General features: G+C 38.1%; 1 protein-coding gene and 1 pseudogene across 1 annotated transcript in view; both read right to left on the bottom strand.

The window, feature by feature from the left end:
• The window catches only part of CNGA1 (cyclic nucleotide gated channel subunit alpha 1), a 34,756-nt gene extending 34,080 nt beyond the window's left edge, over positions 1 to 676 (bottom strand). The window contains exon 1 of the mRNA XM_060655099.2: positions 450 to 676. The gene's annotated coding sequence lies outside the window, so the exon portion shown is untranslated. The remainder of the gene's footprint in view (positions 1 to 449) is intronic.
• Positions 677 to 10,771: 10,095 nt separating this feature from the next.
• LOC132674841 (tubulin alpha-1B chain-like) lies at positions 10,772 to 12,173 on the bottom strand (annotated as a pseudogene).
• Positions 12,174 to 16,103: the final 3,930 nt, after the last annotated feature.

A 16,103-nucleotide genomic window follows, 5' to 3' on the forward strand; every position in this document is an offset into this window, starting at 1 on the left:
TTGAAGCTCATGTTTTCAGGAATTAATTTTTTATTAAGATATATACGAATTTAATGGTGCTCAATCTTCAAACATTTTAAAGAGAAAGAAAACCCGGCATAAGACACTTCCTTTGAAAAAAGACACATCTGCCAAAGTTATTGTTTCTGACTTCTAAAAATGAACTTGAAATTTGCAAAAAGCAGGTAGTATTTACTGTTGTGATATTCCGATTAACAGAATCATATTACCAGGTATTTATTTATTATTACTTTTAACTAAAAATGTATTTTAGTGTAATATTCATTTATCTGACAAAACTACAGAGAAGTCAATAAAGATACAAGCAATCGTTGCTATAAATAGAAAGCACGTAACAGAAAACAAAGCAAATGCTGATACTTTAATAAATCAAAACAGAGGTGTAAACATATGTGAAAATACAACAGTAATTACTACTGGGTTCTTACCTTTGGTTGCTTAAGCAATGTATCTGTGTCTTCTAGAAACAGAAGTCAGTAGTATATCCAAAACAAACAGGGAGATAGTGCAAATCTTGACATTGTCAAAAGCCAGGTCCTAATTTTTTTTAAATAATAAATATACAGATCTTTTTCCTTTCTTTAAACATGTGAAAACGGCTAGTTTTCTTAATCATTCCCAAAGAAAGAAACAATTCTGTGGCATTGCCAAAGGAGGATTTTCATGAGTCGGTGTTGGATTTGCGGATTTATATACGGATGAAAATAACAGCAACCAAATCACCATTATCCTTAGCTGGAGCTGGAGCTCATTAATATGTATAAGAGTGAAGGATAAAAGGAGGTTTCTCAGAACTACATACACCTCTTAACAAATCTGAAAGTAAAGTTAGCCAAAGGTAATACTGCTTAATGGATTTTATTAAAATGACACTATCAATTCATCCAGGGTGAATTCTTGAAAGAATTGTTTAGGTTTTTACAAAGTATGATTACATTTCTAAATACAGTGCCATCATATTAAAAACTATTAAACTGTAAATAGGGTGCATTTATTTATTCATTGATCTGTTTATTGTGTATTTTGTGAAATAATTGCATGTGTGAAATATACCTGGGCAAGAGATAAAAATAGGGTAAGTCTGAACTTGCCTGAAAGAGTAATTCATACTTCAGCTATGAAAAAACATTAAGATATGCCAGTTAGCATCTAAATGTTATTCTAATGACCCCAAAATAAATTTCCTTAAGAATTTTTAGTGTGACATTTGACAGTTTACACAGTTACAAAACTTTGGCTTTTGACTGAAAATAGAACAGCATGAAATAAATACTGTCTCTATTTAGCAAAACTGCTTTCATTTCAAACTATCAGCTCCAAAAATACATCATTCTTTTTCCAGTGCTTGAACTATTTGTCCTGCTGACTAATTAGCCATCGAACAACCCAGTAATGTTTATTGTTTCAGTTAAATGGCCTCAGCACCCAACGGACTTCAAGGCTCCCAAAAGGGGAAGGAAATACCCCACGATGCTTAGCAGAGAAAATGAGTCCAGTACTGAGTACTCTTTTTCTTTTGGAAAGTTGACTTTTGGGTTTCAGGATTTTTTAAATAATATTTAATTTCTAATCATAAAATAACATGTTTCATAAGATTTGGATATTATAGAAAGGAAGAAAAAATACTGAAATATATTCTTACCCTACTCCTATTGTTATCATAATCAATATTAACATTTTCATTTAGACATTCATATAGATAGTTTTTATATAAAATCATTCTGGTTTTCTTTAATATTATATTATTGTCATTTTTATATTACTAAGTATGTCCTACAGCATCCTTTAGAAGACTGCATAATATTTTATCTTCCATTATTACATAATTTATTGACTGATTTCCCTTTCATTGGGCATATTTCCTCTAGTCTAAATTTTTCAAAGTGAATGTCTTTATTTTTATTTTATTTTATTTTATTTTATTTCATTTATTTATTTTATTTTATTTTATTTTTATTTTATTTTTATTTTTATTTTATTTTATTTTATTTTTATTTTATTTTATTTTTATTTTATTTATTTTATTTTTTATTTTATTTTAAAATATTTATATTTTATTTTATTTTATTATATTTTTATTTTATTTTACTTATTTTTTTTTTTTTTAATTTACATCCAAGTTAGTTAGCATATAGTGCAATAATGATTTCAGGAGTAGAATCCAGTAATTCATCCCCTACATACAACACCCACCCCAACAAGTGTCTTCCTTAATGTCCCTTGCCCATTTAGCCCAGCCCTCCAACCACAACCCCTCCAAAAACCCTCAGTTTGTTCTCTATATTTAGGAGTCTTTTATGTTTTGTCCCCCACCCTGTTTTTATATTATTTTTGCTTCCCTTCCCTTATGTTCATTTGTTTTGCATCTTAAATTCCATATATAAGTGAAGTCTTATGACATTTGTCTTTCTCTGACTAATTTCGCATAGCATAACACCCTCTAATCCCATCCACATAGTTGCAAATGGCAAGATTCCATTCTTTTTCATTGCCAAGTAGTACTCCAGTGTGTGTATGTGTGTGTGTGTGTGTATACGTATATATACCACATATTCTTTATCCATTCATCTGTTGAATCTGTTGATGGATGTTTGGGCTCTTTCCATACTTTGGCTATTGTCGATAGCACTGCTATAAACATTGGGGTGCATGTGTCCCTTTGAAACAGCACACTTGTATCCTTTGGATAAATACCTAGTAGTGCAATTGGTAGGTAGTAGGGTAGTTCTATTTTTAATTTTTGAGGAACTTCCATACTGCTTTCCAGAGTGCCTACACCAGTTTGCATTCCTACCAGCAATGAAAAAGAATCCCTCTTTCTCCGCATCCTCACCAGCATCTGTCGTTGCCTGAGTTGTTAACGTTAGCCATTCTTACTGGTGTGAGGTGGTATCTCATTGTGGTTTTGATTTGTATTTATCTGATGATGAGTGATGTTGAGCATTTCTTCATGTGTCTGTTAGCCATCTGGATGTCTCCTTTGGAAAAGGGTCCATTTGTGTCTTTTGCCCATTTCTTCACTGGATTGTTTATATTTCTTGGTGTTGAATTTGATAAGTTCTTTATAGATTTTGGATACTAGCCTTTTATCTGATATGTCATTTGCAAATATCTTCTCCCATTCCGTTGGTTGTTTTTAGTTTTGCTGATTGTTTCCTTTGCTGTGCAGAAGCTTTTTATCTTGATTAGATCCCAATAGTTCATTTTTGCTTTTGTTTCCCTTGCCTCTGGAGAGGTGTTGAGTAAGAAGTTGCTGCGGGCCAGGTCAAAGAGGTTTTTGCCTGCTTTCTCCTCTAGCATTTTTAAAAAAATTTTTTTAACATTTCTTTATAATTGAGAGACAGAGAGACAGAGCATGAGCAGGGGAGGGGCAGAGAGCAGAGGAGACACAGAATCCAAAGCAGGCTCCAGGCTATGAGCTGTCAGCACAGAGCCAAACACGGGGCTCGAACTCACAAACCACGAGACCATGACCTGAGCCGAAGTCGGATGTTCAACCTACTGAGCTACCCAGACACCCTGTCTCCTCTAGTATTTTTATAGTTTCCTGTCTCACAGTTAGGTCTTTCATCCATTTTGAGTGAATGTTTTTATTTTTAAATCATTATATATACTTGTGATTACTATTTTCTTAGAAATGAGATTACTAGATTAAAGTGTATTACCATTCTTATTACTTCCAATTTGTATTGCCAGTATAATTTCCAGAAATCTGTTTACCTGTTTGACCTTACAACATTAAGTAAAAGATTATCATTTGTAATTCGTTGACTTCCTTCAATTTTTCAATCAATGTGTTACCAAATATACTATTTTAACTTACGTGTTTGCCATCTTGTAGTTAAAAACAAACCCTTTAAACTGCTAGAATGGGTGTGTTTGATAAATCCACTCTGTTATAAACTTCCTCCAAACTAATCAATGTAGCCACTTTGGTCACAATTTAGTTTTATGCTAAAATGTTATTGGGTCAGTCTCTTTAAGTAGAGTTATATAATCTCCTTAGGAAAATAAGCCCCTTCTTTGAATAATAAGGCAGTATCTCAAACCCATCTCAGTGAAATTAATTGTAAACATTTCAAAAAGCATGAAATGGTAATAAATGTTAAAATCACCCATATAAAGGATAGTAAGTAATGAAGAGACCCACAAAGGGAAATTCTCAAGACAGAAAGGAATTTAACTTTTCTCAGTGGTAAATAAATGTTTTAAAACTTAACAATCCTGTGGGGTAGGTACTGTATCAACTTCATTTTACAGCGGAAGAAAGGAAGGCTGGGAGGTGAAGTAATTTCCTCAGGGACAAAATAGCTAGTATTGTGTCAGAGTTAGCTGGAATTTACACCCTGATAGGGTTCCCAGATTCAGCAAATAAAAATACAATATAAGTATATCCCACATATTACTTAAGACAGACTTATACTAAAAAATTATTTGATGTTTCTCAGAAATTAGAATTTAACTGGGTGTTCTGTTTTTTATCTGTCAAGCCTGCAGCAAGTCCTATCTGACTCCAGAGCACCACACTGCCCTAATATCTGGAAGGTATGAGCACTAAAATCAAATCAGGTCACCCATATCACCAATGTGTCTCTAACAGCAACAGCGAAAAGCATTGCATATGAGAAAACACTATTATTTGCATGCACTGTAAACCCCTTAGCATTTTATCTGCAGGTAAGTGCTCAAAAATTATAGTTTTTAACTATCAGTTTTTGTATTATCAGTCTGCTCTTCACATCTAAGAAATTTTCTCCTTGAAATATTTTAAATGTCTTAATCAGCCGGTTTGGATCTATCATTCAGGAAAGGAGTCAGACCCTTTGTGGACTTTCTTCATATTCTCAGCTAGATCTTACTTCTTGGGACTAAGGGTTTTCAGAAAATTGCTACTCGTTGTCTAATACAGAAGACTCTTTCAGCCTTTTTTTAAAATTTTTTTTAAGGTTTATTCATTTTTCAGAGACAGAGTGTGAGTGGGGGAGGGGCAGAGAGAGAGGGAGACACAGAATCTGAAACAGGCTCCAGGCTCTGAGCTGTCAGCACAGAGCCTGCCCAGGGGCCCGAACTCATGGATGGCGAGATCATGACCTGAGCGGAAGTCGGACGCTTAACTGACTGAGCCACCCAGGCGCCTCAAGACTCTTTCAGTCTTTTTTTTTTTTTTTTTTTTTTTTTTCAACGTTTTTTATTTATTTTTGGGACAGAGAGAGACAGAGCATGAACGGGGGAGGGTCAGAGAGAGAGGGAGACACAGAATCAGAAACAGGCTCCAGGCTCTGAGCCATCAGCCCAGAGCCTGACGCGGGGCTCGAACTCACGGACCGCGAGATCGTGACCTGGCTGAAGTCGGACGCTTAACCAACTGCGCCACCCAGGCGCCCCTTTTTTTTTTTTTTTTTTTCAACGTTTTTTATTTATTTTTGGGACAGAGAGAGACAGAGCATGAACGGGGGAGGGTCAGAGAGAGAGGGAGACACAGAATCAGAAACAGGCTCCAGGCTCTGAGCCATCAGCCCAGAGCCTCTTTCAGTCTTAACGCTAGTGTTGACTTTGCCTCTGCCTGTCTTATGCCAATTATTGTTCCCCCGTTTTGGGGGAAGGTGGTTTCTATGACACTGTGCTAGATTTAAGTGCAGAGGATTAGAGTCCCAGGCCTGAGTTTGCATCTCAGCTCCATGGTTCACTAGTTCTGGGACTTGGAGCATGGTAAGTGAACCTTCTGGGCCCCAGTTTCAGTATTCATGGAATGGACATGATAATATCTGATAGATTTGTTATAAGGATTAAAAGGAACTATATTGGGGCGCCTGGGTGGCGCAGTCGGTTAAGCGTCCGACTTCAGCCAGGTCACGATCTCGCGGTCCGTGAGTTCGAGCCCCGCGTCGGGCTCTGGGCTGATGGCTCAGAGCCTGGAGCCTGTTTCCGATTCTGTGTCTCCCTCTCTCTCTGCCCCTCCCCCATTCATGCTCTGTCTCTCTCTGTCCCAAAAATAAATAAAAAAAAAAAAAAATAAAAAAAAAAAAAATAAAAGGAACTATATTAATATGAAGAATTTGTTTTACAGTCCCAAAAGCATAGTAAACACTTGACAGTGGCTAGTATTCTAATTTTTAAAAGACAAATAGCAGAATTAAGCTTCATTTATAATGAAATAAATTTGCCTGGTTTTGTTATTGTTTAATTAAAAAAATTTTTTTTGAGAGAGAGAGCAAGTGGGGGAGAGGAGCAGGAGGAGAGAGAGAGAGAAACTTAAGCAAGATCCACACTCAGCACTGAGCCTGACAGGGGGCTTGATCCCAAGGCCCTGTGATCATGACTCGAGCCAAAATCAAAAGTCAGACACTCAACCAACTGAGCCACCCAGGTGCCCCTGCCTGGTTTCTTTTAAAAGTTAAAAATGCATGTTTTGGTTAAGAAATATACTAGGTTTAATTAGAGCAATCTTTTTCTAATCCTATCTCACATGTGAAAGACATAACTAAAATAAATATACCTAAAAATAAAACAAGATGACCAGATTGGGAATTTGTTCCCATATATCTCCACAGAATATTCATTTTCTTATGGATTGTTTCTTACTTGAAACTTTATCAAATGACTTAATGAACTAAATAGTTGGAACAATCATTCTAACAAACCTTTCTTCCTCCTGCCAGCTTAACTCCTGGCTGACATCATGAAACTTCATAGAATTTGTTATAATTATAAAATAGCTCTTGCCCCAATGAATCTTAACGTGAGGTCATTGAGGGCAACAATCACAAACAATTCTTGAGACATTTATGGCTCAACTTAGTAAGTTTATTTAAGTAGTATAGGGACAAGACTTTTCGCTGTGTGAGGTTGGTGGTTATATACTTACTTAGTAACCAAAGGGAAGGAGGCATGCAGAGAGTATCAGATTACAAAAATGTCTTCAAATTTCTTTGCATTTCTACTCCTAAAACTACTTTTGTAAGATTCCTCTGGCGCTTATCACTCAGTTCAATATTAACTATTGGTGAGGCAGTGGTGAGACCCTTAAAGAATGTAGCAAACAGAACATATTTGATCCTTATCCGAACTATGCAGGCTTTAGGTCAGCCTTCTGGGCAAAGGGTAAACATTTTCCTGCTTCTGTCCTCATCAAATGTCTCTCTCTCTCCCTGTCCCTCTCCCTCTCCTTCTTTCTCCTCTCTCCCTCCCCTTCCCCCCACACAAAATTCTTTACTCTTTGGAATGATTCATTTGTTTTATCTTCAATGCACCTTTCTTTTTACCAACTCTTACACTTCCTTCTTGTACCTTTCCACTCCAAAACTATAATTAAGGATGAAATGAATGTTACTGATTCTTGGGATAATGCGTAGTTGCTGTGTAGAGAAAATGACTTCATCTTTCTGAGCTTCAATTCCCTTATCTGTAAAATGAAAGTGTAATGCCTACTCCATTAGGTTTCTGTGAAGATAAATGGAGCATGGTTATAGCGCATACACCCGTTTGGTATACGCAATAAATGTGTGCTCCCGCTCTCTTTCCCTTTCCTCTAAGCCCTCGGACTGCACCTAAGCGGGAGCTTTGAAGCATTTTGCTTAAGCCTCACCTGTCCTCCATATGTTGTAATGGGACTTCGATAGCAAGGTACACGCAGCCATTAAATAACTGCCTTATGTAAAGCTGTAGAGCTATTATTTATACCTTCTTTCTAAATAATTTATTATATAATTCTAGTAAGTGTGACCAAATAAGTAATTCATTTTTTTTTTAGTTTATTTATTTACTTATTTTGAAAGAGAGATAGAGGGTGAGCAGGGGAGGGGCAGAGAGAGAGAGGGAGACAGAGAATCCCAAGCAGGCTCAACACGGATGCAGGACTTGAACTCACAAACTGTGAGATCATGATCTGAGCCAAAACCAAAAGTCGAACGCTTAACTGACTGAGCCACCCAGGCGCCCCATTCGTTTTTTTTTTTTTTAATAAAAAAACTGTATTTTATGTGTAGAGCACTTAACAATGTGAAATAATAATCCTTCATAAAGGCATAGAATTTGTCCAAGTGTTTATTTGTTCATTGAACATGCAATTTCTAAGCACCACACTGTGCTGGGCACTGTTCTAAGGTTTGGGGGCATAATAAACAAGCCTTTTTCCTGGAGACAGTACACAGGAGAGAGGCAAAAGAAGAGATGCTTATAATACAAGGTGCTCAGGAGCTGAGGAAGCACTTACAAGGAGCCCTAAGATTTGGGAAGAAAAGGAGCTAGACTGGAAGGCTGCCAGGGGAAAATTATCTCTGCTGAAATTGAAGGTAAGTAGGAATGTTGTTTTCATATATAAAACATACGTACTAGGATATTTTTCCAATTTACTCAGGCTAAAAAGGGTAAGAGTGTGTTTGATTTTATTTTGTTTTGTTTCCCCCTCCAATGTGATTAGCTTGACCTAGTCTATCAATGGATTTCTCTTCCTGGGACCCGCAGTAACCTTGACTGGTGGAAAGAACATAGCCACATTGGATTATCTGTTTTAGTAGGCTACTTTTAGTTTGGTTCCCAGTCTTGCTTTGTCAGCTCCCTCTAATCTTTATAATCCTATTTAAACTGCCTCTAACCACAGCTGCTCATTTGCATGACATTGACTCTGGTATTTTCATCTCAAAAATCATGTGATTTGAGGGATCCTGGCTCTTGACCCCAAATTATTAAATATTTCATAGTCTGTCTTCCAGCACACCAAGACTTTTAGCCAGAGTGGTCAGTGATGTCTCTTCAACGTTTATAACCCTATACATTAAATGTCATGTAATTCATTGTTTAATGTGTGTCTTCCAAGAACTACGAATTCCATGGTGGCAGGCACTGTCTGTGCTTTTCATTACTGTGTGTCTCCTGTCTACCCTCCTTCTATAGTAACTGAAATTACAAGATCCCCACATAAATAATTATGCGATTTAAAATAAAGAAAATGTTTATTTTCTTTATGTTGTGTTTTATCAGCGGAATGGGAGGGATTCTTTTTATCAGGTTATGCTAATTTGAGGTAATCGCATTAAGACTTCCCACAATGTCTGGCATAAATAAGGTCCTCAATTATATAATTATTAAGATTGTTATTATTTTACTGAGAAATAGCTCCTGATGCTCACTATTAATTAGTACTGTCAGTGTCAAGTTTCTAGGTAAATGACATAATTAGATATAGAAAGGCTCAAAGAATTCAGAGTAGGAATGAATCTATCCTGGAAAAGTGAATGGTTGTACCAGAGGATTTTAAGTCTTTTAGGTAAATATGAAAACATTTCATATTTTCTAACTTTGTGCTTTAAATACGTCAGGATTTTTGCAGACTCTACAGTGGAAATATGGTTGCTTATTGCCCTTCCCACAACTGGCTTTGGATTCAGCTTTCTCAGATAAACCAAATCGTCTATATGACACCTAACTTTCTTTTTAAAGTTTTTTTCCTTATTTTATTTTTGAGAGAGAGAGGGAGAGTGTGAGCAGGGGAGGGGCAGAGAGAAAAGGAAACAGAGGATCCGAAGCTGGCTCTGCACTGACAGCAAAGAGCCCGATGTGGGGCTCGAGCCCACAAACCATGAGACCATGACCTGAGGTGACCTGAGCTGACCTGAGGTGACCAGAGCCGACCTGAGGTGACCCGAGCCAACCTGAGCCAACCTGAGCCCAGTCAGATGCTTAACCATCTGGCTTAAGCCACCCAGGCGCCCCTGGTACCTAACTTTTTTAATTTGGTTGCTTCTCCCACAGGCCCACCACTACCATCAGCAGGACTGAGGAAAGAGAATAGAGGCCCACATGCCTAAATATCAAGTTAATGAAGTATTAAATAAAATGTGTTTTGTCTTCACCTTGAAAAATATACCTTTGTAACAAAAATCAAATCCATAGGGGCGCCTGGATAGCTCAGTCGGTTGAGCATCTGACTTCAGTTCAGGTCATGCATGGTCTCATGGTTCATGGGTTCGAGCCCTGCATCGGGTTCTGTGCTGAACGCTTGCTCAGAGCCTGGAGCCTGCTTCAGATTCTGTGTGTCCTTCTCTCTCTGCCCCTCCCCAGCTCGCACTCTGTCTCACTCCCTCAAAAAAATAAATAAATGTAAAAAAATTTTTTTTAATTTGAAAAAAAATCAAATCTATAAAATGATTGTTATAATGTTACTGAAACTTGGCAAAATTTCAAAGACAACTAGATTTTTTTTAAATTTTTTTTAACGTTTATTTATTTTTTTGAGACAGAGAGAGACAGAGCATGAACGGGGGAGGGTCAGAGAGAGGGAGACACAGAATCTGAAACAGGCTCCAGACTCTGAGCTGTCAGCACAGAGCCCGATGCAGGGCTCGAACTCATGGACCGCGAGATCATGACCTGAGCCGAAGTCGGACACCCAACCGACTGAGCCACCCAGGCGCCCCCAACTAGATTTAATTATTGCACGTGTCTGGGTTGGTCTATTGATGGGCCAGGGATATTCATATCAGTAATAAAATAAAGATACACCTAAATGATAAGTTATTATATATTACACATAATTTATTTTCCTGCCTTTTCAGAAAAATTACTAAGTGGCTTATAACAATCAAGATTTTACATTATTTGTGTTCTATTGACAGTATGGCCAAATAAAATAACACTTTTTTTTTCTTTCTTTCTTACTTTGAGGTATGATGGACAAATCTTACAGGTACACAAGGAAAAGTAAGACATGATTGCAGTGAAAAGTGAAGACAATCTAACCAGAAAGCTTTCAGCTAATGTGGAAGCTGAAGTTCTGAGTGGGACATGCTTCAGGGCTGAAAGGAATGGTAATTAATATTCCTCCCCTTCTTCTTCACTCTCTCCTTCAACAAAATCCACACCCACTTCATAATCCTTCTCAGGGGCAGCCGTGTCCTCACAGGTCTCAGAAAACTCTCCTTCCTTCATACTCTCACCCGTATACCACTGAACAAAAGCACGCTTGGCATACATCAGGCCAAACTTGTGGTCCGGACAAGATCAGACCTCAGCAATGGCTGTGATGTTGCTCAGCATGCACACAACTCTCTGTACTTTGGCCAGGTCTCCACCACGTACCACAGGCTGGTAATTAATGCCAACTTGGAAGCCAGTGCTGCACCAGCCCACAAACTGGATGGAATGCTTGGTCTTGATGGTGGCAATGGCAGCATTGACACCTTTGGGAACACATTGCCATGGTACAACAGGCAGAAAGCCATGTAGTTACCATGCCAAAGGGCACATTTCACCTGGTTGGCTGGTTCGAAGCATGCATTGTTGATCTCTGCTACAGAAAACTGTTCATTGTAGGCTTTCTCAGCAGAGATGACAGGAGTATTTGTGGGTAGGGGAAGTGGATGCGAGGATAGGGCACCAGGTTGGTCTGGAATGTTGTCAGATCAACATTCAGGGCTCCATCTAATCTGAGGGAAGCAGTGATGGAAACACACTCTGGCTAATAAGGCAATGAAGTTAGTGTAGGTTGGGTGTTCAATATTGCACTTTCTATGGCAGATGTCATATATGGCCTCATTGTCTACCATGAAGGCACAATCAGAGTGCTCCAGGGTGGTATGAGTAGTGAGAATGGAGTTATAGGGCTCAACTACAGCTATGGAAAATTCAGGAGCTGGGTAAATGGAGAAATCCAACTTGAATTTCTTTCCATAATTGACAAACAGATATTCCATTATCAGGGAGATGAACCCAGAGCCAGTTCCCCCTCCAAAGCTGTGGAAAACCAAGAAGCCTTGAAGACGTGGGCACTGGCCAGCTAATTTCCCAATTCGGTCCAAGACAAGGTCAATGTTCTCCTTGTCAGTGGTGTAGTTCCCTTGGGCGTAGCTATAGGCAGCATTATCCTTACCTGTGATGAGCTACTTTGGGTGGAAAACCTGGTGGGAGGTGCCAGTGCAAACTTCATCAATGACTGTGGGTTCCAGGTCTACAAACACTGCCCTGGGCATGTGCTTTCCAGCACCTGTCTCATTGAACAAATGTTAAAGGAGTCATCTCCTCCTCCCCACAATGGTCTTGTCACTTAGCATCTGGCCATTGAGTTGGATGCTGTGTTCCAGGCAATAGAGCTACCAGCAAGCATTACCAATCTGGACACCAGCCTGACCAATGTCGATGGAAATCTAGTCATGCATAGTGGCTATGGGTTAGCAGGTTCAGGCAACAAGAGCAGATACCAGGTCCCAGTTACAGCCCCCAACAAGCTAAGAGTCGAGGTAAGTAATGCACTCAAGTTAGATAATACTTTTTGGGTCATGGTAGAGTTTAGATCATTTTGTTAATTTCTTATGTGAGCAATCTTTGTACTGTTTGTCAACACAACTCATAATATGATACTTAGATTCAGAAAGAAATAATAAATTTAAATATCATGTTCAAACATTGCATTTGGCTCCTACAAATCACCTACACTATAGATCTTAGTTTTTGCTCATGAAAAAGTAGCTTGACTCCAAACTGGACAAAAGATATGAAACAACTATCTTCAAAATACTGGGCAACAGGCAGCACAGGAGTGTGATACTTGAGAGAAGTTGGGGGGTGGGGGGGGAAATGAGTTGAACCCTGCCCAGAGGCAATTTCAGAATTGTGACACGAGAAAAAGGAAATCAGGCACAGCCCAATGCTCTTGTTTAATTGAGGAGTCAGAATTACGATCTTGGAGACCAAAGTGTCTAGAATATGCAAAACAGAGTACCAGTGAGAAGGAAGTTGTGCAGAGAAAAAGCTCCAGGAATTTGCAAAGGGGTCTTCTCAAGTCTTTGGTAGAATAAAATAAGATGCATCTTTATGTCATTTATAAACAATGTTTTTTTTTTTAAGTTTGTTTATTTACTTTGAGAAAGAGCACATGCAAGCTGGTGAAGGGACAGGGGGAGAGAGAGAATCTCAAGCAGGCTCTCAAGCAGAATCTCAAGCAGTCACGTTGTCAGTGGGGCTCAATATCACTTAACCCACTGAGCCACCCAGGCACCCTCTAACTTATCTTTATATTTAAAACATTTCTTCGGGCACCTGGGTGGCTCAGTGGGTTAAGTGCCAAAGTCTTGATTTTGGCTGGGGCCATGATCCCAGGGTCATGAGATTGAGCCCCGAGAGGGGTTCCACGCTGACAATGTGGAGCCTGCTTGAGATTCTCTTTCTCCCTCTGCCCCCTCACCCCACCTGCATGCTCTCTCTCTTTCTCTAAATACATACATACATACATACATACATACCTTCTCTGAGCTTAGTGTGGAACCTGCTTGAGCTTCTCTCTCTCTCTCTCTCTCTCTCTCTCTCCACCCCCCGTTCCTCTCTCCCACTCGTACATGTGCGCTCTCTCTCTCTCTCTTAAAAGTTAAAAAAAAAATTTAACAATAAGTTAGAGATAAAGAGGCAGAAAAATATATAACATGTAAATTCTAGTAATAAAACAGATAGTTTAGCTATATTAATATCAGACAAAGTAAATTCAAATCAAAAATATTACTAGAAAAAACTGCTAGAATTGATTCATGAATTCAGCAAAGTTGCAGGACATAAAATTAATGCACAGAAATCGGTTGCATTCTTATACACGAACAGTGAAGCGACAAAAAGAGAAATCAAGGGATCAATCCCATTTACAGTTGCACAAAAAACCATAAAATAACTAGGAATAAATCTAACCAAAGAGGTAAAAAATCTATACACTGAAAACTATCAAAAGCTTATGAAAGAAATTGAAGAAGACACAAAAAAATGGAAAAATATTCCATGCTCCTGGATAGGAAGAACAAATATTGTTAGAATGTCGATACTACCCAAAGCAATCTACATATTCAACGCAATCCCTATCAAAATAACACCAGCATTCTTCACAGAGCAAGAACAAGCAATCCTAAAATTTGTATGGAACCAGAAAAGACCCCAAAGAGCCAAAGCAATCTTGAAAAAGAAAACCAAAGCAGGAGGCATCACAATCCCAGACTTCAAGCTATACTAGAAAGCTGTAATCATCAAGACAGTATGGTACTGGCACAAGAACACACACTCAGATCAATGGAACAGAATAGAGAACCCAGAAATGGACCCACAAACATATGACCAAATAATCTTTGACACAAAGCAGTTAAGAATATCCAATAGAATAAAGACAGTCTCTTCAACAAGTGGTGCTGGGAAAACTGGACAGGGACATGCAGAAAAATTAACCTGGACCACTTTATTACACCATACACAAAAATAAACTCAAAATGGATGAAAGACCTCAATGCAAGACAGGAAGCCATCAAAATCCTCAATCAGAAAGCAGGCAAAAACCTCTTTGATCTTGGCCACAGCAACTTCTTACTCAACACATCTCTGGAGGCAAGGGAAACAAAAGCAAAAATGAACTACTGGGACCTCATCAAAATAAAAAGCTTCTGCACAGCAAAGGAAACAATCAGCAAAACTAACAGGCAACTGAAAGAATTGGAGAAGATATTTGCAAATGACATATCAGATGAAGGGTTAGTATCCAAAATCTATAAAGAGTTCACCAAATTCCACACCCGAAAAACAAATAATCCAGTGAAGAAATGGACAAAAGATATGAATAGACACTTCTCCCCAGAAGACATCCAGATGGCCAACCGACACATAAAAAAATGCTCAACATCACTCATCATCAGGGAAATACAAATCAAAACCACAATGAGATACCACCTTACACCTGTCAGAATGGCTCACATTAACAACTCAGGCAAAAACAGGCAAAAAAAGGATGCAGAGAAAGAGGATCCCTTTTGCATTGTTGGTGGGAATGCAAGCTGGTGCAGCCACTCTGGAAAGAGTATGGAGGTTCCTCAAAAAACTAAAAATAGAACTACCCTATGACCCAGCAATTGCACTATACACACACACACACACACACACACACACACACACACAATGGAGTATTACTCGGCAATCAAAAAGAATGAAATCTTGCCATTTGCAACTACGTGGATGGGACTGGAGGGTATTATGCTAAGTGAAATTAGTCAGTCAGAGAAAGACAAAAATCATATGACTTCACTCATATGAGGACTTTAAGAGACAAAACCGATGAACATAAGGGAAGGGAAACAAAAATAATATAAAAACAGGGAGGGCGACAAAACAGAAGAGACTCATAAATATGGAAAACAAACTGAGGGTTGCTGGAGGGGTTGTGGGAGGGGGGATGGGCTAAATGGGTAAGGGGCATTAAGGAATCTACTCCTGAAATCATTGTTGCACTATATGCTAACTAATTTGGATGTAAATTTTAAAAAATTAAAAATAAAATTTAAAAAAAGTATTACTAGAAATAAGAACATTTAATAATGATAAAAGTGTCAACTTATTAAGAAAGCATAATAATCCTACTTATATGTGCACCTAATGACAATACTTCAAAAATTCATAAAACAAAAAGTGACATCACTAAATTTATAGCCAAGTTCACAATTACAGGTGGTTTTAACACTTCTTTCTCAGTAATTGATAGAACAAATGTAAAAAGCCATAATAAACTAGATTTTGAGCAACCAACTTAACCTAATTGACATTTATGTAACACTATACCCAACAACTGCAGAATACAAAATCTTTTTTAATCTTACTTGGAACATTTACCAACATAGGCTGTATGCTGAGCCATAAACCAAATCTTAATAAATTTCAGAGGACTGTAAGTATACTGAATATATTCTGTGTCCAAAACAGAATTAAATCAGAAATCAATAATAGAAGGATGTCTGGAAAATCTCCAAATATTTGGAAATCAAGCAACACACTCTTAAATACCCCATGGTCAAAGAAGAAATCACTAGGAAAGTTTTAAAATACTTTGAACTAAAGGGGCACCTGGGTGGTTCAGTTGGTTGAGCCTCTGACTCCTGATTTCAGCTCAGGTCATGATCTCAAGGCTTATGGGTTTGAGCCGCACATTAGGCTTTGAGCTGACGGCTCAGAGCCTGCTTGAGATTCTCCGTTTCCGTCTCTCTCTGCCTCTTCCCTGCTCTCTCTCTCTCTCTCAAAAATAAAATAAACATTAAATAAATACATACATACATAATACTTTGAAGTAAATGATA

The sequence above is a fragment of the Panthera onca genome, chromosome B1, assembly GCF_046562875.1.
Source record: "Panthera onca isolate mPanOnc1 chromosome B1, mPanOnc1 haplotype 2, whole genome shotgun sequence".
Classification (NCBI taxonomy): domain Eukaryota; kingdom Metazoa; phylum Chordata; class Mammalia; order Carnivora; family Felidae; genus Panthera; species Panthera onca.